Raw genomic sequence first — 26684 nt, 5'->3', positions numbered from 1 at the left:
GTTCCGTCTACTGCTTCCACCTGCATGATGTTGGCATTTGGCAGGGTGGTCATTGTGTTCTATCACCTCGTGGCCCCAGCGGCACCTGAGTCAGCAGGTGCTGGGTCTCAAATGGGCCTGACAGTGGGAGTGTATATGGAAGGGGTGGAGGATGACTTTGAAGAAGAATGTGCTGCTGTTGATTCCATGTTGGCCCTCATGAACTAACCTTATCACCTGAAGGAGAATGACCATCTCCATGCCTGCCTCCAGGGGCTACCAGAGTCCAAATGATAGGTAAGATGGCAATTCAGTGGCAGGTCTAAAAGGCCCCCCTAAAGGTGCCAGCCCTTAGGTTCTTCAAAACCCCAATCAGGCCACAACACTGCTTCCTGGGTCAAGCTCTAGCCTAAGCACCACCAACTAGCTCAAGGTTTCCTGGTGGGTTTGCCTGCCCATGCCACCCTTCTGGCACCTCCCTTTGTCCCACCTGGGACAGCCCCTATTGACCTGCATCCCCTCTGGCAACAGGTATGGGACTGTGACCCACATATCTGTCTACACAACTTCTGAGCAATACCTACTCTGCCCAGTACTTGAGTGTCCACCTTAAATGGGCTTCCTTCATGTACCCACACAGGTGCACAGACACACACACTCACAGACATGAATGAGCACACACACACACACACACACACACACACAGAGTACTGTATAGAAAATATTGAATGACACCATGAAATCAAATCTTACCCATAGGATAAATTTTATATAAATAGTTCAACAGTGCTATTTCTCTACTAGTTCCTTGAAACTAATTCTAACAAAGTGGATATATTTGGTAATTAGACAAACAAACAAAAATAATGGAGGGAGGGGATTGAGAGAGTCATTGTTTCAAGATTATGCTTCTAACATGAATACAAACCCACACTCATTTTAAATTCTCTGTGCTGACTTCTTTATCCAATTGTTTCCCAACTTTTAAAAATTATTTAATTTAAGGTTTGAAGGACATTAATGGGACCTAATGAAATTCACTTTAAATCAACTCTAAGCCTACAACAACTTTAAAAAGAAGAAAGAAGAGCTTAATTCCTAGTCAAGTTCATTATGAAGTATAGATAATAATCTCAAACCAACACTTTCACAAGGAACATGAGGATTGGCTACCTTCTTCATTGAAAAACCTGCTACCTACAAATAAGATGGTTATCTTCCTAGATGTATTGTTCCTGACACCTGCAGTGTTAGGTGGGTATCTAGGTGCCATTGAAGACCTTTAGTAGGCATTTAACTCATGTCAAGGGTAGTCATGGGCCAACTTTAACATTTCTCTGTCCTATGGAGGGGCAGATAAAAGAATGAAATACCATAACAGAGAAGCTGTCAGAGTTCTAACTGAAGAGAGAGAAAGAGAGAATATGTAACTGGGACATTCTATGTGAGCAATCCACTTTTCTAAGTCTTTGATGTTCTACAATTCTATATGTAACTAGAATTTCTCCAAAGAGAGGCCAGATCTGTTAATATTCAAATGTAAGACAGACTGTGTCACTTTCATGTCTGCTTTCTCATTGGCTACAGGTTAAAGGTACTCCTGGATGTTCGCCTCCTTTTCTGGCATCATCTGGAAAAGTTTTGTCATTGAAATAAAAGGGAACACTGATGATAGGTAGAATAACCATCCCAGAAAGATGTCCACATCCTAATCCCTGGAACCTGTGAATATGTTAGGCTACATGGCAAAAGGAAACTGAGGTTGCTAGCCAGCTGACTGTGGGATGAGGATTATCCTGGCTTCTCCACGTGCACCCAATGCAATCACCAGGAGCTTATAAGTGGAAGGAAAAGGCACAAGGGACAGAGCTAGAGAGTTGGTAGCAAGAGAAGGACTTGGTGTAATACTACTGTCTTTGAAAGTGGAGGAATAGCCACCAGCCAAGGTATATGTGTGGCCTCACAAGGCTGGAAAGGACAAGGGAAGTGGTTTCTCCCCTGAAGACTCCAAAGGGCAAGCAGCCCTGCCAAGTCTTGACTGTGAACCAGTAAGACTCATTCTGGACTTGAACTAAAAGAGTACAGGATAGCTGAGAGGAATGTCACATGCCTACAATCCCAGTAACTAGGAAGGCTGAGACAGGAGGATCACAAGTTTGAGGCCAGCCTGAGCAACTTAGCAAAATGCTTGACCAAAATAAAACATAAAAATGTGGGGGTATAGCTTAGTGGTAGATTCTCAAGTTCATTCCCCAATACTGTCAAAAAGAAAAAAAGAATATAGGATACTAAGTTTGTGTTATTTTAAGTCTCTAAATTGGGGATAATTTACTATACCAGCTATAAAAATCTAACACAATGAACCATCTTTGAACTGGAAATCTGACTTGAAAGGGTCTTAGAGAATAATCAGATGAGGGGAGAAAGCAAGAAGGGAACAATCTTCCAGAAACGAAGCATCGCCAAGATGGAAGAATTAAAGGAAATTTTTGGCATATTTCATTGATTCTTGCAATTGCATTTCAAAATACAACATTTGTCTCTTCAAAGATGGCACAAAGCCAGACATTTTGTGGAAAGTAACAGGTATCCATGACTCTGAGATGAAAATGATTCAGGAAAGCCAGACTTGGAACAGGAAGAAGTTTTACAGATATCTTGACTAATTTATTTCATTTATAATTTCATATATACATATACACATATACATATATCAATGTCTACATATATAGACATATGTACATGTATATATAAGTAATCTATGCATGCAAAGGTGAAATATGGCAAATTTCTAGCTAAGTCCAAATAAGTCTATAATAACTATTTAAATAAAAGTAAAACAAATGGCAAAAGTGATGTGAAAGTCACCTGTCATAATTATATTGGCATCTTTTTTTAAAATTTTTTTTGTAATATCACAAAGTGTATCCTTGTAAAATCAATGGCACCTGAGATTCTCTGAGATACTGCTTAATGGGTACATTTTGTGGTGATGAAATGTTTTGGAATTAGATGGAAGGTGATGGTTGCACACTTTGAATGCACTAAATGTCAATGAAATGTTCACATTAAAATAGTTTGATTAATTATTAATATCAGAATTTTACCTCAACTTAATTTTTTAAATAAAAATAAAAATTTTGTCCAAAGCTAGTCTGATCACTTATCTGATTATGATTGTTCTATCCTTCTTTACCCTGATCTCTCTCTTACCCAGGATGCTAGTAATGTTTTGAAGAGCTACTGAGTGGCAAATATGAAAATGGCAGCAGAAAAACTTCTAGGTCCAAAGTGGACCCAGAAAATACATAAGCTGAGAACTTGATTATGTTAAGTGAAGTGTACACTCTTCAGCCTAACGAAAGGGCAGAACCCAGGGATTCTACAAGACTCCATTTCTCTGATGTTAACATCTAAATATATCAAAAAGCTAGTTTTAGGACACACACACTGTTAATAATCTAAATCTTTATGTAGTAATAAGTGAATCATATATGCTATGCATAGAATATGAAATCTATAAGTTAATAAATTATATTAGTGATCAGGCATAAATTATAAAGAATATCTGGGTAAATGCTGAAACTTCTAATTTACACAAAGGATTAAGAAAAATAGTAATTTGTATATTTTGTCAACTTTGGCAGTAAATGATACTAAATAAAGTGCCCAGACATACTCTTTGTATTTTACTTTTTCAGAAACAAAAACAAAAAACATTCAACAAATTATGCTTATGGAAGTTGTAATTTCCATTTAACACCCAAGTGGATGATTTAAATATATGCTAATAGGAAAATCATACAATTTTTTTGATGTTCTACTAGAAGTAAGTTGTAATTCTTAAGCTAGAATGTAATTTATAAAACACTTTAATGGGTCATATTAATCATCTTCACTAGCTTAAGAATTACAACTTACTTCTAGTAGTAGTAGTAAGAATGGGTCATCTTAAGCCAGTGATTTCTCATTGTTCCATTTAATGGAACAATCACATGAAACATATCCAGGCAGACACATTTTAAATACACTTCACACTGAATTGTAAGCAATGTTGTATAAACGTAGACTAAGTTGTATATGAGAGAAATCCATTCAGTTATACTGGCTATGGATATAATACTCTTGCAAAAATAAAAAATAAAAATCAGAGAATTTCTAGAAACGGAATATTACTTCATAAACAAAAGATAAAGTATTAGCCCATTCCACTTTACTCCGCAAATGTTTATCTTTTAGATTAAAAAATACATGCATTTGGTGGTGGCTATTTTTCTTCTTTCTCATTCAGCCACAAAGATTCATATTAGGATTCACTCTTCCTTGCATTTTCAACTACAGATATTTTCAAACTTTTATGGTACTCACAGAATTTAATAGAAATTCATGCCTCCAGTGAGTTACCTTAAACAATCTAATCATGATCACCCAGCACATCCTACTCTGCTCTTCTTCTGCACAGAGCATTTTCAGGTCTCGGGGCCCTCCTGCTTTGTTAGGCTAGAAGGGCCACAGCACACTGTTTATCCTTAATGCATATCTTGAAGGTAACACCTGTTGAAATAAAAGCCACTAAAATTCTCCTATATATATTAGAAAACTGTCTCTTTAAACTCAAGCTTACCTAAAAGGCTGAGGCTTGCTTTATTGAGCTATCAAAATATTAAGCCTGTACCTTAAAGCAGAATCCATAGTTAGTTTGTGCTCCGTGTTTTTTTTTTCCCACCAGTGACACATAAATATCACTAGTGCCAAATTCGCTGAAAAACTGCAAAGGTCATGGTTCCTAAAAAATATATATAGGAGTGTTGAAATGGATAAATGTTTTGCAATATTTCTTTTTGTATGTTTATAATGTTACATAATGTATTCCTTGGGCAAACATTACCTATATACAATTTCAATACACACACACACACACATTCTATTTTAAACTCTCTATTCTCTTTATTCATCATTTCCAAGATTCAGAGAGAGAAGATAGAAAACAATGTCTTTTGAACATGTTTTCCTAATCCAGGTTTCAAAGTATGGTATCTCCATAAAGGGAAGTAGGTTGGTTTGAGCTTCTGGAGCAGTTAGGAAAAAGGTAAAGGGGACCATGTGTCCTGCTTCATTAGACTATAACAATGCCTCATAGTTGTGTACTATGTAATACACTGCAGGAAACAACCAGAAGGGCTGTGTGACTATCTTGCTTTACAAAAAGGAAGCTCCTATGGCTGAGCTCAGGGAAATTATCTGGCAGTGGACTGTGTCTGATTTTCAAGGCAAAGTGGTAACATGAACAGCTATTTCTTTTCTGGGAAATCTCTGAGAGTTAAAGCTAGTCATGGGAAATCACTGGGTCATATTATTCTGTGATAGGTTAATAACTTGGAGAAGTACTTAATTCTGAGGTTCAATGTATAATCAAAATTGGACAAAATGCATCTGTTCTCTAAAACTTTGCCATAGCAGTATGGTCTCAGATCAGGAAAATCTTTATCCTCTAGGATCTTTTTGAAAATGCATATCAGGCCCCACCCCAGACCTAGTGAATCAATATCTGCATTTTAACAAGATCTCACTGATCCCATATGCACTAAATTTTTGTAGCAGTGTGTGTGTGGGCGTGCGCACACACGCACACAGAATGAGAGAGAAAATATTCAGCAATATTAGCAACCTTATCCAAAGACAAAGAAATTTCATTGTAATTTATAAATAGGCTTTCACAGCTATGACAACTAGTATAGAGCAAAAATTTATCTGTATGTCTCTGTTCTTAAGCATTTTAATCTAATCAATGACCATAGTTCTTAAGACCATTGATGAATAAGGCAGAAAAGAAAATAACAAAGATCTAGCATAGGGCCAATGGAAAAATGGGGAAGGAAGGAAAAATGTACTCTTACTGTTATGTTTTTTTAAAAATGTATTCCTTGATAGACACTGATTTGATAATTAAATGTCTGATTTATATGAACATGGGATAAAACCATCCCTGTCCAGTGATGCTGTAGAAGTCAATATAACTCCATCATTCAAATGAAAGGAAAACAAAGCTTGAGAAACACTGGAAGGCAGTAAGAAGCATGATGAGTCTTTTGTCTTGACCAATTTTTGTTCTTCTATTTAAGGCATAACACTACAAGCCTGGGTTGGCATGGTTAGCAGAACCTAAACATGTATGTGAGGGTATAAGGGAAGAGATGGAAAGATAGGTAGAGATTTCTCTGCAAATCTAAGTTACAGACACATCTCCAACACTTACAGTAGAGGTATTTAACTCCCAAACAGCTGTTACATCTTTACAAAGTGAAATCAATCAAACCTCCTCCTCGAGAAGGACAGGACACAGCCTCCATGCCAGGTAAAAATGTTATATTTGACTTTAGATAATCTGCACATTTTGTATCACAGTCACTGAAGAGATCTAACATCCTCACATTTTTCCTTTGGCAGAAAACATAACATCATTTCCATATATCAACTGAAACATGAGCTAATTAAAAGAATATTATGCACTGATGGATAGCAAAGTCAGACCCTGAATCTTGTAGAAAGAACACGGCCTGTTCTGTTATATAATTAATGAGTGGGAGGGAAAGGAAATGAAGACTAAAGTGAAAATATAATGGGCTGTGGGTTTTAATGAGAGACCTGTTGAAGAAGTAAGAATATAGGAATTAAAGAGACATTATCACATCTTCCAGTCAAGAATCACTGGGGTAAGAATGAGATAAACATGATTGACTGGATTGAGAAGCCATTTCTCTCAGTCTTCCCTTCTTCCTCTTTTGCAATACAGTAGATTGAACCCAGTGCCTCATGCATGTTGAGCAAGTGCTCTTCCCCTGAGCTACAGGTCCAGCTCTAGAAGCCATTTTTTTTCTCATAAGTTTAAAGTAAAATGTTAATCCCAGCAAACATTTGTTTAAAATATACCTATTATGTTACTGTATATAATAGAAACATTTAGGAAAAGAGCAGCCTCATTGAAATGGTTAAGATAGAGCTTAAAACCTTAATAATAAAAGTAGACAGTTATTCATCCTAACATTTTAATGTAAAAATTTGTAAACTAGTTTAAAATGTCCAAGAAAAGATAATCAGAGAATAATGGCTTCATCCTTCTTGAACTAAGATTACTGTTTCTTAGAGAGTGACTTCTAATGATTTTTTAATTGATTTTATTTCTTTCTTTATTTCTTTCTCCAGGAATATTTCTCTAAGAACATTATTAACTGCTTCCTCTTCTTTTATATCAGCCTGGCCATGTGCCATTTAATATGGTAGCCATTTCTCTCTTCTCCCCAATGCTGTCCATTCCAGGTCAGATTCCACTACCTCCACTCTGGATTACTGAAATGATCTTCTAATTAGTATCCATACCTCTGGTCAATTTCTCTCTTCCTCTTTCCTCCAGTATTTCCTCATTGCCTCCCCTATTTCTGACCCCTGTTTTTCTCTCTCCCTCTATCACTTTCTCTTCTTGATATCTTAAACTCCTCTCTGTGCCTATCTTAATTTTCTTAAAATACTCATTTGACCATTTCTCTCCCTTGTTAATGTTATTTCAATGGCTTTCTGTGGTGGGTTGAATGGTGGCTCTCCTGCCCCAAAAGAAATGTCCATATCCTAACCCTGGAAACTTTGAATGGGACCTTATTTGGGGAAAAAATAAAAAATAAATAGTCTTTGGAGATGGGGTTAAGATAAGGATCTCGAGATAAGATCATTCTAGATGATTCAGGTGGGCTTTAAACATAACTAGTATCCTTATAAGAGATACAAAAAATTAAAGAGAAGTCCAAGTAAAGATAAAGGCAGAGATTAGAGTTAGCCACAAGCCAAGGTATACCTGGAGTTACAACTGGTCAAGACTAAGAATTTAAAAGGTCAAATGATGAGAATGGGGAAAAATTGTCAAATAAACAATAAATGAACATCTCCAGCACAAAAGAAGAATATGAGTTTGCAGATTGCATGTATATGCAGGCAATCAGGCAAGATTTAACAGACTTATTTCAACATACCTAGAAATGCAACAGGGGAAATTGCCAAACACAAATAATTATAAGTATAATTATTTCAGAGAAATGAAAGTTCATTCATAAAGAAGGAACAGTGTTGTCACTGACAATAACAAATTCATGAATACAAAATTAAAATACCCTCTTATGAAAATCTTCAAAGGAATATTACTTGAAAAATCTCAATGGATTGCACAAAATATCAACACTTATAAACCACAGACTATTAGTGGTCATAGACTATACATAGAAACATAGAATAGACAGTGCTAAAAGCTATGGAATATACACATGTCTAAGAGACCATATGTATGGGTGTGACTATCTTCACATGTATACCTATGTAATGGTGTGTATAGGTTTAACATACCAACAAACCAACACATCCATTATTCCCTGATCATAACATCATAAATTCTTCTAGGAATTTATCATCTCCGTAAGGAAAGACAACAGCACACATAAAATAACTAAATAGTAATAAAGGACTCAGATGGGTGTACTAACTGTTTTGTTGATGTTGATGAAGAGAAGGTCAGAAGTGAGCAAGACCAGTCTTATGACTGGGATATGTGGAAAAGTTGTAGCTGGGCACAATGTCACACTCCTGGAATCCCAGCAATTTGGGAGGCTGAGGCAGGAAAATTCCAAATTCAAGACCACCTTCAACAACTTAGCAAGACCCTATCCCCCACAACAAAATATGAAACTGACTGTGGATATAGCTCAGTGGTACTGAACATTGAACATCCAATCTTTAGTTCCAAAAAGAAAGAAAAAAAGGTGGAGGTGCAGGGAGAAAATTAAAGGTATAATCTATGTTGGACCTCAAAACCTTCAGTCTTGGATAGAGAGAAAGGAGTAAATTCAGGGTGGGGAAAAATCAACAACATACGTGATACAGAAATAAAAGCATCCAGATATCCTCAAAGATGTATAGAAACTAGTTTGAAATAAAACTGAACAATTTTTAAACATATCATGATAAATCTTTAGAATACAAAAAATGTCACCACCTCCTGATATCAGGTAATAAAATCATAAATATAACAAAGTAAAAAGTCTGTTTTAATTTACAGCTAATAATCTTACATAACATGTTACAGATACTTAATTTACCTTTGATGTTCCTTTAGTAGAAAAATATAAACCATATCTTCATAGAAGGATGTAAATTTTTTCCAGGATTTCTTTCCCTGTTCTTCTGCATGTAAGAAGCCATGGATTTCAGTGTATGTGCTTGAACTTAGAAATATCTGGAAGAAAAAATTAGACTCTCCCCTAATATTATGGAAACAATTATTTTGTAGCCTTTTAGCAATCAAATGTAAGTATGAAAAACTAAACAATATCAATATCAAACATCAAAATTATAAACTAGTTGATTGTCTATTTGTAAAGCTGGATATCATCTATAGAGTGAAGTCCTATACTTCTCATCCTTTCCCATGTTTTTTTTTTTTGTGTGTGTGTGTGTGAGTTGACAGGTTTACCTATTGATTTCCTTGTGTTATACCATAGAAGATTACAATCCTGATTCTATTATTAAAGACAAGAATTTGAGCCAACTTCACTTTGCTGATGAGAATACACAACCTCTTATCTTCCATAGTTCTCTCATGGGGCAGTATGGCATGCTGGGTTTTTTCCAAAGAGGACTGCAACCATATTTCCCATTCCATGTGTCCTTCTGCAATTGCATCTTGGCTTTAAACCATGAAAAGGCGGATTTTGTTTCTCCTTTCACCCTGAATCAGTGTAAGCCTATCACTGCTTGGACCAAAATAAAATTGTAGAAGTAACCCTTTGCCAGTTCTAGATATATCCTAGCCTGATGGCTTTCAAACCAACTTGACTTCTGCAAGTCAGATTCCACACAGGAAATGTGATTATCTGGAAATTCCCATGGGTGAAAAGCCCAGTGAAACTGGAAAAACTCTGGAAGATGAAACGCCTCACAGAAGGAGAAAGAGAGGACAGGAGTTGAGTGTCACAGAATGTGTGGTAAAAGGGACAGCTTAGAAGGGGACCTTGAATCTTCTCTAACCACTGAGTCAAAGAGATGAAGCAAACTCTTCTTAAATCCCTGCCCTTCAAAATGGTTGGCAAAATGCAGGTGGGTCCTTTAAACCATTAAGGTTTGGAAGACTGGGTTATACAGCAGTAATTAACTGAGATAGGGGCACACATTGGTCATGGAAAGGAGAATGGAAGGGAGTCACTCTGTGTGTGTGGCCATGCTCAGTGTCCTTAATAAGACACTGGAAGTGCATTAGTGTCTCATTAAAAGAAGAAAATAGAAATCCCTATGAATAAACAAATGGAAGAACTGAAAGTAAGAGAAATTATTAACTACAAAAATGTACTTTATTTTTAAAGTCTATTCAGGGAAAGACCAATAGTACATATTTACATTTTTAAAGTAATTTACTAAATGTTTTTTTTTTAATTTAATCAGCTACAGATATTAATTAATTGACATGTAAAACAGGCAAGTAGTTTTTTTAGTTTGAGTGCTTTCCAAGTTATTAAACCAAACCAATTAATTTTTTTTATTGTTGGTCATTCAAAACATTACATAGTTCTTAATATATCATATTTCACAGTTTGATTCAAGTGGGTTATGAACTCCCAATTTTACCCCATATACAGATTGCTGTATCACATCAGTTACCCTTCCATTGATTTACATATTGCCATTTAAATTTTAAAAAGAGAGTCATGGAGGTCACACTAGACAAAGAAGAAACCTTTTAAAAAGGGAAGACATTGCCTCAGTGGAGAGAAGAGGTCAGGGGCATATGCAGGACTATCTAATTCCAAAGCCTACAATTTTTCTTGTTTTTATAATTTAGCATCAAAGCAATATAACTATGTTAGAGGAGAATTTGGGAAAGGAGATAGAAGAAAACCTCCACCCCACCACCGAATCACAATACAATGGTGAAGCCTACAGGGAGCTGAGAGTTGGGAGTCCTGAGGTTGTCATTTACTCTAACATTCAGATGCAGGGGGGCTCTGTGTAACCCAGTGGCATAGAAGAAGCCTTCAGAAAAACATCTGGGGATTAATCATATTTCTAAAATATTCTGAAGTATGAAAATAAAGCATGCTCATATTGAAAAGCCCACAGGAAACAAATCTATGGTAGATATGCCTGACTAATAGATTAAAATCATATTGTATTGGAAATACTAAAAGTTATCTTTATGAAATACCAGAGAATACTGAGTGAGTTCAGGAATGCCTAGAGCTTAACTTCAATCCTTATGAAGACATAGCTCAACATTAACCTGTGAAAAACAACTGCAGAGCTTCTGATACCAAATCTACCAATCTATCAAAATTAAAATAAACTGTTCATTTATTTTAATGACAATATATTAGGAAAATGCCCCCCCCAAATAACTGCTAGTTTGGAAGAAATGAATCTAACAGACACAAAAGTAAGGAGATTTTTAATTAGATAATCAACATTCATGATTCAGCTAAGAATATCTTACAATTCTATGCCAGTATTTCTGTCACAGGTATTACAGATGTTGGTATATGAAACAAATATATCTGAATATCCCTCCATTCATTTAATTGCTAAGTATTTTATCACAAATAGAATTGAAGGTGTTTATTATGAATGCTAATACTATGTATCTATTGATAAAATGTCTTCAATTTACTGAGAATTTTGATTTTTCAAAAGAATAACATAACCTATACACACATCAAAAAGCAAAACTCTAAAGTTTTCTTTCATAACGTACATTTTTAAATGTTTAAAATCATTTGACCACTGGCCAGAAGTGGGAAGAAAAATATTTTTAGGAGGATGTATTGATTTAGGGCATTCTTTACCCCGCTTTTTGTTTGGTTGGTTCTTTGTTTGTTTCTTTGTTTGGTTGGTTGGTTAGCTTTTTGCACCCTCCTCAAAAAAATTAAACATTCAACATGTCAAAATATGAGCAGGCCTAATAAGGACCTAAAATTTTCCCATTATTATGTGATTTCTTACATATTTTAATGAAAATATATATTTACTTGTAAAATTTGTGTTGGTGATATTTCACCATTGGTTTCAGTTGCAAAAGACACCATATGCTCTGGAAAAAAAATACTGGCAAAAAATAAAGGATAAATTATCACTAAACCTATGCTAGAAAAGTTTGAATTATGACCAGTATAGAATCTAAAGCAGAAGATCCTTAAGCCAATGTATCTAAAATCCACATTAAGTGCTTCTGAAAATGCTGGTCCTTGGACTGTACCCTCAGGCATCTTCCCAGGTAGAGTTGGGCCCAGATGACAATGATGCAGAGAGATGCTCCGACCTGGAGTCATAGGACACTGCCCTCAAGTTGACAATGAGCTTGTTCCCACATCTTTTCCCCAAACCCTCCAACTACTCTACCAGGTACGAAAAGACTACTGACCCATTTTACAAAATCAAGGCTCACAAAAGTCAAGGGCAAAAGCTGTACCCAGGTTCACAGTCAAGAACATAGGGAAACCAGGACTCAGTGTGGGAACTAAAAGTCCAATTCTTTCCACCTACTGTTTTTCCAAACTTGTTTAATCATAAAATTCACCCACAGCAGTTGTTTAAAATAGAAATTCCCAGACGTCATTCCTGGAGTTTCTGATTCCATAGGTCTGGCCAGGTCTTGGAGTCTGTGTTTTTAATAAGTACTGGAACTCCTTTAGGTAAATTTTATGAACAGAAAAGTTTGAAAAAATATATTCTACTATATTTCCTCTAGGACAGGGGTTTTCAACAGCAGTTCTATTAACATTTTATCTAATAATCCTGTGTTGTGGGGCTGTCCTGAGCCTTAGAGGATGTTCAGCAGAATTCAAACTTTGCCCACTTTGGCACTGCTCCTGCTGACCCCCACCCCACCCCCAGTCCTACAACCAAAACTGTATCCAGATATTGTCAGATCACCCAGTTGAACCATTGGCTCCAACTATACAAAGTGAATGTCTCATCTTATTTAAATTACAAATAATAATAATAATAATAATAATAATAAAACAGAAATGAGCATCAAACCATATTTCTTTAAATACAACTTTTAAATTCTAGCTTTTAATAAAGATTTGCAACAAGAAAACACTTTTCCTTCAAATCTATTTAATTTTTGTTAGAACTCTTATTTTCTTTGTCAAAGATCATCCCATTATGTTTCTATTAATAGGTTAAAATAAAAGAGAATGTAAGAGATCTTTCAGGGTTTGAAAATATTCTATTATGGTGTGTATCATATATTTTTCATAAAGGATCATTTCAATCCAATTATCCAAAACTTCGTGTAAAAATATGCTACTGCTGCAGAGACAAAAACAATTTAAACTAATGAGCCTAGAGGCTATTCTGACTTCTCTAGATCCCTAGTCTTCATTAGAATGTGACATACATTTATTTTCTTTTAAAGAGAATTACAATGAAAGTAGTATTTGCTATATAATATGCTACTCTTTATCTCATTTCTATTTAGGTCAAAAATTATTTCACTAAAAACAAAATAATTTGAAGCATCAAGATTTATGTCAAACTTAAATTTCTGGCTAAGCTATACATTCCCAATAATTACCAATCTATTTTTGTTTTAGAAAATTTCTTACTTAAGTTTCCTAAATATTGTGAAAAGAACTTAAAACTACATTTTGGAATACATTTGAGGACATATAATAATTTATCTCAAAGTCAAATGTACAGTTGCTTTGTCTAGTTTTCCTCTAAGGCAAGGAAAAAGCAATAATGCCTCCAAAGTAGGTTTACCTATATTTTTTAAGTTAAATGACTAAATGCATCTCAATTGAGATTCTGCAAGTAAGGCTAAAGAAATGTTTTATATGTGTCTGAAATTCTTGTATCATGGTGACTAATCATTTTTAGAATAAGAAATGTGAGTATAATTTTAAAGGGCCAGAATCACTAAATGGAACTGTATTTTATTGATAGTGACCATATTCTTCATGTAAAATTTAACTGATTCATTTGATTTTCACTGACTGTTAATGGAGATTTCACTTTCCATTGGCTTTTTAAAGAATTCATAATTTTTTCCTAAAGTACAGCTTATTTTCTTCTTCCATTCCCCAGTTAGACAGAACTTCAGTCACCCACTCATGGTCTTCTAGTGTTCTTTCTGTGAAGAATGCTTCAGTGAATATGTTAACAGATAAACAGACACACACACAAATAACTATACAAACATTTAGAATAGATTTTGTATACATGTCTCATATGCATAGAAAATTTCAACTCAATTCCTAAATATCCAGATTGATAAAAATTCCTCATCAATTTTGAATTAGTAATTCAATTTTTATACCAAAGCAGTCATCTGAAAAGAAAAATTTCATATCACAATGTACATTTTGCTAATTCTCAATTTCCTTTTATTGCTATGCAAATTATGATATAAATTTAATAACAAACTGCATTAAGATACAAGAGCTATTCTTCCTCCAACTCATCATGGTGCCAAAATTAAAATATTTGTTTCAGGGTTGAACAATTCACCTCATTAAGGGATGAAGAATTTTGACAGATTCAACACACATTTAAGAGGCATAATCTGGATAGATGAGAAAAAAATTAAAATAGATGCTTTAAAAATAAAATGTTAATGAAAGTAAATACAGATTTTTTAAAGAACCTCAATTCCTTATGGTACTTTGTACTTTCAAAACTAATATTAAGGAAAACATATCTTGTATTAACAATAAAGATAATTAGGTAAGGGGGGAAAGCACTGGGTAGAAAAGACACTTGAATTATTGAAGCAATGGCAACTTAAATAGGTAAAACATAATACCAAATTCCTATTTCAATAAGAAATTGTAATGGTGTTCATATATTATTATTTATAATAGCCTCAAACTGGAAGTTACCTGAAAGTCTAGTTATTTGCATATGAATATGACGTGAAAATAAATAAGTTGTATAAAAGCATTCCCAGAAACGTGGATTAATTTTAGAAACATTAAGTGAAAGAAGTCAGGCCCAAATAGTATATGCTGCATGATTCCACTTACATAGATTCAAAACAGGAAAAATTATTCTATGGTGCCAGAAATGTGAACAATGCCAATACAGGATAAATGAGGCATGCAGGGAACCACTGGGGTAAGGTCAGTGCTGTATTTCTTGATCTGGGTGTTGATTACCTAGCTACATGGCACTCTCTGAGAAGTCACAGAGTTATCCACGTTGGCTTGCTCACTTTTCTTTATGTGGGTCATAATTCCATAAAACATTGGGGGAAAAATGTAACTGTAAAATTATTAATGCAAAAGAGGAAACGGAGAACAGCCAACAAAAGAATAAGAGATTCTCTGCTTTTTTAGTATTTCTAGGACCTTTTTGAAAAGTATCTATGCCTCAGAAATTCAACACTCAGTAGTGATCTGTGACCTACTGGACCTAAACCCTTGAAAGTAATGCCATCCTTAAATAGAAGCTTATTCATCTGAAAAGAAATTCTTGACAGAGTACTCAATGAATATGGATGAGTTTGAGTTAAGTGTATATCAACATTCTTGGTTCTGTTCTTAACACTGATTGCTCCTTTTCTGTCTCATTGACTGGCTCCCTTCACTGCTTCTCTTTCCTATGACTTGACTTAGTCCTTCACTCAATACCTTCCTTTGTCCTTCCTCAAACTAATTCACCACCTCCCCTTTTTCATCACATCCGGGAGGCTCCTTCAACTGGAATCTCTGCCTAGAAGTACCTTCATCTAAGGTCCAGTCCTACCTTCTGACACTCTCCACTAACTCAAGCACAATTCACCTGAAATGAAAGTCAGTATAGTGGTTCTTCAAAATAGTAAACATGGAATTACCATAGGATACAGCAATTCCAGTCCTGGGTGAGTACCCCAAAGAAGTAAAAGCAGAGATTTAAAGATATTCATACAACAATGTTCACAGAAACACAATCTATAAGAGCCAAAAGGCTAAAGCAACCCAATGTTCATCAAGGGATAAATGCATAAACACAATGGAATAGTCACTTTAAAAAAAGGGGTGAAGTTCTGACATATGCTACACCATGAATGAACCTCAAAGTTACTATGATAAGTGAAAAACTACAATCAGAAATGGTCAAATACTGTAATGCTATCATTTATACAAGACGCCTAGAACAGCCAAAGTCACAGGGACAGAAAGTAAAATGGAAGTTGCCAGGAACTGGGGGTGAGGGGGCCAAGGAGTTATTGTTGACTTGGTATAGAGTTTCATTATGGGAAGATAAAATGTTCTAAAGATAATAGTGGTGATCATTGCATGACAACACAAATGAATTTAATGGTGCTGAACTGCACATTTAAAAATAGTTAAAATGGTAAATTTTATGTGATAAACATTCCATAATTTTTAAAAACACCTTAAAGCAAAATAAATTCATCTTTCTTTTTATATTTTAGATTTTTCTCCACTATGATAAGTGTTATTTTTACCACATTCTCTCAAAGAAATGTAGAATTAAGTCACACTTTCATTTTTCTCAACCTCCTCTCCAATAATCCTTTACTCCTGATATTGCAAGCTATCAGGTGTTCTTACTCCAAGTGTCACTCATAACCAACAACTCCTACACACACAAACACACACACACACACACACACACACACACACACAAGCTTTTCCATCACTACTATTGTTGGACCATCATTTTTTTCTTGTAAAGCCTCTTATCTCCAAATTTCTTCCAATCCAACCTGAACACTGTTATCACAGCAACTTCCTGTCTCTCCAGATAGTTGTTTGAATGTGAATCCTGCTTAAAAAATTTGTCTACTTCTACTTGTTACAAGATAAACCAACGTAGTTTGGCAACTGTAAGTTATTCATCCATTCAATGAACAAAGATTTACTAAAGGCCTGCAATTTATCTGGAACTCCTCTTAGAGCTGAGAGTATTTTAGTGGATAAATCAGTAAGAAATAACTGCCTTCATGAGGCTTTGGGGAAGATACTGATGATAAATAAAAGGTAAATCTTAAAAGGTGGCAATAAACCCTACCAAAAAAATGGAGCATGGAAGAAAGAAAGTACTAGTGCTAACTAGAAAATGGTGAAAGGAATCCATTCCCAATACTCACAACAGAAGGGCTTATTGAGAAGGGGGTCTTTAAACAAGACCCAAGGAGAAGAGAGCATGAGCCCAGGGGATACTTAGAGGAAGAAGAACAAAGCCACTGAGATGAAACCAAGGCTGGTATTTCTGGAGCTTGACAAGGAGGTTAATGCTGAATAAGCACATGAGACATTACCAGGAAGAGAGGCCAGAGAAATAATGGAGATGAGATGGGAGGCTGTATAGGGCCCTGCAGACCTTAGTAAGGACTCAGCTTTTCCTCTGAATTATGTGAAAATCATGCTGAACTCAGGGAAAACCTGAGCTGACATGTTTTAACTGGATTATACTCGCTACTGAGTGAAGAAGTGAATTTAAAAGTTGTAAGGGTTGAAAACTAAAGTCTATTTCATAGGCTACTTCAATGAACCCAGAGTGAGGGTGTGGCTTAGATGAACATAACAACAGTCAATTTTGTAAAAATCAAACAAATAACAACAACAAAAAAATAGGCAGACTCTGGATTTTGAAGATGGAGCCAACAGAATTTGCTGGAAAATAAAATAGGAGTGAAAAATGTGTACTTAAAGAAGACACCAGGTTCTGGGTATAAGCACTCTGAAGGGCTGTATTAAGGAGATATCAAATGGGAAGTTGCATCCTTAACAATCTTCCAATCCCCACTTGACTCTATTTCTTATGCAAACCCTGCTGGGATTTTAAAGTTTATGAAACAGGTATGCACTAGTAAGTTCTGTAAGTGCTGGAAACTGTATCTATGATCCTTGCAACTACACTGAGAGAATGTTCAGGAAGGAATCAACATGCTGGCTTGTTTGCTTTGCAAACCTGTTTCTTTGCATCCATTTCTCTCCCACCAAGGTAATAGCTATGTTCTGTCTTCAACATACACTTTAAAGAAAGAAAAAAATGACAAAAAGGAATTTTATTGGTTTTTGAGCTTCAAAGTAGACTTTATTGATATTTGGCAAATGCAACTGCTTAGGGAGAATCAGAGCAATTCCAGTCCTCTGTTTTCTCTTACAGAGATGCACCCTCTGCTTCCTGGGAAAGAAACTAGGATAAAGGAATTGACAGGGGATGGAGTGAAAGAAAAAAATAGAGAGAGACAGGACCTGTATGGTGCTGGTCTCAAGTGACTCTATATCCTGCCCCTTTCCAGCACTAGAATGATTTTTTGTTGTTAAAAGTCCAATAGATTTAAACATGTGATGTGGCTCAAACCATAGTCTAAAGAATATATTCTCAAAGGGTTGGGGATGTAGCTCAGTGGTAGAGGGTTTACCTAGCACATGTGAAGCCTGGTGGGTTCAATGTACACCAGCACAGAACAAAACAAAACAACTCTCCTCAAGAAGCCCTGCATCTAGCACAGCGAGAAGCAATTGCTGAGTCAATGTTAAGTCTAATCAAAAAGTATGGACATCTCAAATGCCCAAGAGAGGAGGAACACAGAGAACGAAGAAAAGGCCATGAATATAAGGGTCTTTATGCTTCAGGAAGTAATCTTGGAAGGAGCAAGAGTTTCCAGAACAAAAAAGAATTGGATAACAATCAGACAAGTACCTCCTTCGGGACTTACATGCCCCACCACAATGTCATAAATGTGAAGGTGGGTCTCAATGTTCAGCTCAGAACATTTTAGACCTGTATACAACTCACTGATATTTATTATTTATCCCAACAAGTCTAGAGAGTAAGCAAACAATAGAAAACTAAATTGTCTGCAAGGGCAGAAGAATCAGAGTGCAAAATTAGTTCCATTTTGTGAAATAAAAGTTGCATTTTGGCATGTCTCACTCTGAGAGCTGTTTTACTGCTATATTTGATTCTTCTAACACCTTTAAGTAGATGAATAGTGGCCCTAAAGATATCACATCCTAATTCATGGAACCTGTAATTGTTACCCTACATGGCAAAGCTTTTGCAGATGTTATTCAGGGCTTTGAATTAGGGAGAATATTCTAGATCAATCAAGTGGGCCCTAAATTGAACCAGAAGCATCCTTTTAAGGTACGGGCAGAGGAGAATAAATACAGACAAAAAAGAAAATGCAATGGGATCACAGAAGCAGACATTCAAGAGGTGTGACCACAAGCCAAAGAATGCAAACAGCCACCAGAGTCTGGATGGAGCAAGGAACAGATTCCCCTTAGAATTCCCAGCAGGAAATAACCCTCCAGATTTGTGAAACTAAACATCCCTATTGTTTATGTCACCAAGTTTGTGGTAATTAGTTATAGCACTCTTAGGAAATTAATACAATAATCTAATGAGCAAGCTGTATTTCCATTTTACTGATAATAACTGAGGTTTAGAATAGCCAATTTTCCTCAAGGTTGAAAAGTAGCAACATATCTGATCCCACATGATGCTCTCTCCCCTGCACAGAATTACTGCTACCCGCCTAGAGTTTCCCAACCAAGAGACATTCTCTGCCACCTACACTGTGTCTATTTATATCACAGGCATTCTTTCTGTATCAGCTGCAGTTTTCATGTTTCCATTACCTCAATTTTTTTATTTTGAAACAAATTCAAAAAATATTTGCTAATTAATTAAAAATAAACAAACATATTTAAATTGTAAGGTAAAAATAATGGGCAACATTTCAAATTACATCAATCTTCATCTTCCATGAAAGTAATTATAAATCCTTTCAATTTGGACTGCATTAAAAGGTAAATACAACTACACTTTCATCTCCCTCCAGTCAGCATGACAATTTTCATGAACAGAAACAATAATAAATGCTGGCAAGAATGTGGAGAATGTACACTCATACATTGTAAATTGTGATGCATATTAGTATAATCACTCTGGAAAGCAGTATACAGTAACCTCAAAATATTAGGAGTGGAACTCCTACATGACCCAAATATTCCCCTCCTTGAGAATTATCAAAAAAAAAAAAAAAACCTAAAAGCAGCATACGTCTATATTTATTCACAATAGCCAAATTCTAGATTCACCTCGGTGTCCATTGATAGACAAATGGATCAAGAAAATGTGGTAAATATATACAATGGGGTTTTACTCAGCTATAAAGAAAAATAAAATCATGAGGTTTCCCAGTAAATGGACAGAAATGAAAAAAAAATCATGCTAAGTGAAAAATGCCAAACTCAGAAAATCAGTGTTGAATGTTTTCTCTCATATATTGAAGCTGTAGCAAAATAAGGGAAAAAATAAGGAGGATCAGTGGAGTACAAGAATAACATTGAGAGGGAGGGAGGAGGAATGAGAAAGGGGAGAAGGATGAAATGAATTTAATAAATTCATATTATATCCACATATGACTATACCACAGGGAATTTCACCTTTTTAAAAACACCAATCAAATATAAATAAATAAATAAATGTGCAAAATGAAGGTAAGTGTAATAGAGGAAAGAGCAAAAGGGGAGTGAAGAGAGGAGTGTAAGGAAAGGGAGCAGGGATTGAAGTCAAATTTCATGCACCATGCAACTTGTCAAAATGTCTCCAACTACCATGTAGAACTATAATCCTCTAGTTTAAAAAAAGATAAAAAAGTAAATACAAAAAGGATTCAAAAATCAAGCTATAACAGATGTGTGAACAGCTATAACAGATGTGTAACTAAAATACTACTACTACTACTACTACTACTACTACTACTAATAATAATAATAATAATAATAATAGTAAAATGCCCATGGACACCAAAAAGTGAAATCTAATAACCAGGGTTTTTTTTTGTTGTTGCTGTTGACCACATGGAAATAAAGGTCAGAATTCTAGTCTAGAAAGGAAAAATAAGGAATAAAATCTTTAAGAAAACTTCATTGAATGTTTAATGCCATTACTAGCATCAAGAAAATATTCTCATAATATTAAGAAGAAAAAAATGTCTTCAAAAATGTCATAAACTAGAATACATGTAAAAAAGTAAAAGATGTACTTTCCATTCCTTCAAAGAAAATTTCTGGTACCGTCCTACTGAAAATTCAGATAACAGATAGAGGAATTGTTCAACAGAGGGTTGAACGCAATTAGGACTTTTGCCTCATATATCAGCCTGGTATTGAAAATAAAATTTTCCTGCTACAGAATCTGGCTTTTAAAGTCACATTACATTAAATATTCTTTTTAAATGTATACATTATTATCTCAATTTGGATGCATTGTCACATATTGTCCCCCAAGCAATCTCATGACATTAAGTCTTAAGAGTATAATAACCCAATAAATCCAGGTGGCATAATTGATTATCAGTAAATCACATTCTACATTAAAAATAGTATTTGTTATTTAACAAAGACAGTTATCTAAATACAGGCCTTTATAGGCAGAAAGTTCAATAGGAATGTACAAGATGATGAGGTGGATTGCTTTACTAGAAAAGGAAAACACTTAAAGGGAAAGTGAAAAGTCGCTAGTCACCAGCTTTATCTTGCCTAAGCCTGGCTATAAAATATCATTACCAAGAACTAAGGAAAGTGCTGGACCAGCCAGCTTCTAATCAATAAGCTTTCTCTTGACCATCCTTTAGTATAATCATAAATGCAAACAAATTTTAACCTATCAAGTAATCCTACTAAGAAAATTACAATGTATTTTTCTAAATACCAAAAAGAAACAAATTAATCCTACAACCAGAGGCTCTTTACTGCAAATTTCAAAACCAAGATGAACTCAAACATGGAGTTATTAGCATTTGAGAAAAGGTAAGTTTCACACAAATTCAACATAATTGTTTTAAATACTTTATTTTTTGAAAACTTCATGAAGTTCACTTAAAATACCATATGAAAACATTATTAAAACTTTAAAGCCACATTTTTAATCATTTAAATCCTAACCTCATATTTCCTACCCCCAACTACCTGATCAATAATTAATTAATTCTATTTTTAAACATTTTTCTGAAATTATTTTCCAGACATTGTAAAGTGAATTATAATTATCAAATATTACATATATGTAGACAGAAAAATAGGAAGAAAGTCTTCTTAAAATACGTAAAAATATCAACTATAGTGGCAGAAAAGGAAAGAAAAGCTTCAAACAGCTTCTTTAAAACAAAAACAAAAGCTTCATACTGTTTTTAAATTTTAGTTTTGTTTCAAATATATCAGTGAGGTCTAATGGCAATTGAAAAAAAACTGTACCAAATAATAATAATTATGTGTAATTCTGTTTAATTTTCAGGAGCTTTATTTCTAAAATAGAAAAGAAGATAAAGAAGGATAAAGAAAAGTTTTTCTAAAACTGTTGATTTAACTTTAAAGTCTTTTAAAAAAACTTCCATCCTCCAAGAATGGAAAGTGCTCACTTGTGACCTTCTTCCTGGATTGGTTTGCTGAATCTACTGAAAGTACAGCATGGGGCTCAAATAGAAACCTGAGTCCCTAGTCTTCTCATCACTTGATAAGAGAAGAAAAAAAGTGTCTTTTGCCTCTAATTTTCCCAGAAAACAATTCTTTTGTAACTCTTGGAAACTCCAGGAGACAAATGGTCCTTGTACTTCTCTGCACTGGGTAGAAACTACAAACGTTTTTGTCAATCTTATTTTCAGATAAAAATGAACAGCCTCTGACGAAGCAAAACAAAAACTGAAGAAGCAAAGAATAAAACAGGGCTCAATTTCTAAAAGGTTCTTTAACCTAAGAATACTACTTAATACCACCTGGATCTCCCAGAAAATTGCCACTGCCAGATTCATCTCACCAAGTGTGATAATAGGAAAATTGTGACACTTTGGCTTGATGACTATAAAAGCCCTGTAGTTGGTTCTCCAGTGAATTGAAATGCACTTTGTGTTAACTCAGACCCCAAAGTCACCACTTATATTCATAGAAAGCCTTATTCTCCACAAAATGTTTGCATATATGTTATCTGAAGATGACTGGGTAAATATCAGAAGCTCTATAAAGAGCTTGCATATATTCCAAGCTATCCAGTGCATCCTTAAAGGATTCAGAGTAAATTTCCAGCAGGGCATGCTATGTGGTTTCTTTGGCCTCCTTTCTAAGCCTCTTCCATTTCTGTATTTTTGCAATCTATTCTTTAAATAATAACAATAATTACTATTATTATTATTGATACCAGGGATTTAACTCAGGGGCACTCAACCACAGAGTCACATCCCCAGTCCTATCTTCTATTTTATTTAGGGACATGGTCTCACTGAGTTGCTTTGCTGAGACTGGCTTTGAATTTGTGATTCTCTTTCTTAGTCTCCTGAGCCTCTGGGATTACAGGTGTGTGCCACTGCACCTGACTCTTTAAATTATTTGATATAAATATTTTACAGTTTAATACAACTTAGTTCAAAACAAACTTATTTGTTTTGACCATGAATTTCAAAGATGTATGTAATGCAGAGTCCTTGTTCCCATGGAATTACTATCTAATTTTAATAATATGATTATTATTAAGATCATTGTAGGAAATGGTATAGAATTTGGCCCAATTTGGGGCTTCAGGAAGATAACTTAGCTAAGTCTTTTTAAATTTCTTTATTTTAAAATTGTCTCTGTTTTTTATTTTTCTTATTTTTTATTACTAAAAGGATACATTTTTATTAGAGAAAAGAAAAGTGGTAGTCACAATTCATGTTTAAATATATCAATCAGGAATAACCGCCTCTTGTCTTTTTCTCTGGTTCTACAAGAGGGTATGTGTGTACATTTTTCATAAAATTTAGAAAACGTTATACACTTTATATGATATTTTTATTTAATCATCATTACAAATTGTATATTTTCCCACATCAGTGTTTAAATAATAACTTCAAAAAAATAACCAAAAGCTATATGATAAAAAATGTTGAAGCTCATGAATATACAATAATTTATAACATTCTTCTGTTATATATACCATTAAGCTTCACTTTCCTGGTTAATTGATATTGTAAATAATTTGCTTTGAATAGCCTAATGTCTAATTCCTATCCAAAGTACTTGTTTCCCACTCCTGCAGACAGCATGTACTTGTGGGAGCAGCACCTCCCAGGACACAAAATATTGCCAATACTCCTAATGCCTCCTATACCTCTTTCTGCTTTTCAGGATTTGCAATTTCCCAAGTGATGTATGAGAAAAAGTGGTTCCAGCAAATGTGCTGATCATCTCAAAAAATAGCTTCAGAGCATCTGTAGTGTGCATCTAGGGGGAGACACATCTGTGAATGAGGTAGATGTGTCTCCCTACTTGCTCTCAGATGGAAAAGTTGACTATGATAGGTTGAGTGTAAGAGGCTCCCAACTGCTTTTTTTTTTTTTAACCTCCTCAGACTGTCGTGCTATGTTAGCTGTCACTCACCCCGAACAGCTGAAGGTTTCATTTTTACTTTGTTTTCATAGGTATTTTAAAGAAAGGGCTAGCTAAAATAACTAAGCCATGGAAAATGCATAGCAGTAAGTCAGATAAACTTGGGCAGAAAAGGGATTCCTGGGAATCACAACAGCAGGAGCAAGGACACTGAGAAGAAACTGCAATGCATCAGAAATTTGTAGGCAGTTCTTGAACTACAAACAGTGAGGCTAGATGTGACATGGGCTGCAGTTACAAGGGGCAGGCAGGTCACAAGGTACTATAAGGCCCACAGAGGAACTTGGTTCCATATGGCATGAGAATCAGATCTGCATTCAGAGAGATAACCTTGATACTACTAGAAGCATGAGAACCAGGAAAAGAATCCTGAGGAGAGAACTGGTGGGATCTGAACTCAAGCAGCAGAAGCTATGAGAACACGTAGAAGGAAAATTGGCTGAATCAGGAGGTGCATGCAGGCAGAGCACTTCAAATTCTTCTTTCTTAAGAATTTTTTTCATTTCCAGCCTTACATGTGCTACCAGGACACCATGGTCTTTTAAAAGCTGAAAGATAAGGGCACATAGTTCACTATACAGGAGCCATATGCCACATGTCCCAAAGGCTTCAGGACGTTTTTTTGCTGGTGATAACGGTGATCACAAATCTGAGAGTTGGTAAGTTATACACAACACAGAAAGCACAGTAACCTATCAGCCCCAGAAAACACTGCCTATTTTGTTAAGAAGAAAAAAAATGTGAAGAATCAACTTGAAAGCAGGCAGCAGTGAACTGTCCCCTCCCTGCACTGTACATTGCTTTTGTCTTAAACAGATCATGTGGACATGGCTGCACACATAAAAACAGTTTCATTAAAAGCCTCCAGTCATTCATTTTGCTTATTAAAGCCACTCCACAATGATATCCACAATGGAAATCTCAGCTGTTCTAGCAATAATACTAAAATGCAATTAATTCCTTTTCCCAAAGAGTCTACAGGTATGTGCTGGAGGTATGTACTAATTGCCACTGCTTCGTACCATGGCTTCAATTAGGAATCAAAATGGGAGCAAGACAAACATGGATCCCATTAAGTTTCATAGGACTTGAAGCTGAAGTCGACTCCCCCACCAAGTTCCTCTTACAGTGATTATATAAGAAAAAAAAAAAGAGTACTCCATCTGAGGAGCTATAGTGACGTCCAGTGGTTATTGAGCAAAGCACACCAGTTACAAAATCTGGTATATTACAATATAAAAGAAGGCAAAATATTTGCTGATACAGTGACATTAAAAATTTGATGGCTATTTTTGACTGGAGAGAACTGTGGATGTGGAATATTTGTCATAAACAAATAGTGAGAAGCCAACAAATTCAATGTCTATAAAATACTGTGTACATCTAGAGTCACAGTATAACATACACTCAAATTAGGCAATTCAGAGAACAAAATCAGGGTATTTAGTTGATTTCAATGATTTATTCTGCCTATTAAAATTCTAAAGATCAGAATGGGGGATACTCAATGGCACAGTGTGAGTTTAGCATACATGAGGCTCTGGGTTCTGAGCACTAGCACCAAAAAAAAAATTCTCAGAAGCATATATTAATAATTATGACCAGAAGATATGACAGGTCGCTATTACATTCAAAGTTCCAAACATAATATTTCTACTAAGTTATACAAATTCAAGAGCAGGCGCTTTCCAACATGATTTCTTGGGTTGTTCAGATAAAATAAGTTATTAGCCTTTTTTTAAGTGAACCAGATTGGCTCAGTTTGATCTTAGGAACTTCAGTACCACCTTGGAAATAAAGGCTATATGAAAATGTTCTTGGAATTCAAGATTTAAATTACAGTATGCCTGAGTTCAGAGATGTAGAATGATACAGAAACAAACCCACCACATAATCCTAGGAACATGAGCTTTGACCAACTGGAGTGAGAGAAAAACTCTCAACTCTCTTCTATTCTGAAAATCTAAATGTTCTTCCTTATAAGGTCTCAAGATCTCTCAAAATCACTAAATTTCATAAATATGCAGAATACATGTAAATGGAGCAGAATGGGTCATGCACAACTAGCACAAATAATAAAGAGAGGCAGGGATAATTTCCATTAGCCATAGGCAGTTTGCTGTAAAAGCAAAGATAAGTTGCTTATCCACCAAGGGTCAAAACTTTAATTCTGGCCTCTTTTGTGGATCCAGCCCAGAATCTCACACATGCTAGGCAAGTGTTCTGTCACTAAGCTACATTTCCAGCTCAGAAGTATATATTAAATTAAATCAGATCATATTGCTC

At 35.1% G+C, this 26684-nt stretch overlaps 1 pseudogene; it reads right to left on the bottom strand.

Annotated features, from left to right (window-relative positions):
• The window catches only part of LOC144374686 (growth factor receptor-bound protein 14-like), a 92110-nt pseudogene that overhangs the window by 52775 nt on the left and 12651 nt on the right, over positions 1-26684 (bottom strand).

This window comes from Ictidomys tridecemlineatus, unplaced genomic scaffold (assembly GCF_052094955.1).
Source record: "Ictidomys tridecemlineatus isolate mIctTri1 unplaced genomic scaffold, mIctTri1.hap1 Scaffold_82, whole genome shotgun sequence".
Taxonomy (NCBI): Eukaryota; Metazoa; Chordata; class Mammalia; order Rodentia; family Sciuridae; genus Ictidomys; species Ictidomys tridecemlineatus.
Note: the sequence above shows the minus strand (reverse complement) of the source record. Positions and strands in the feature narration are given on the sequence as shown.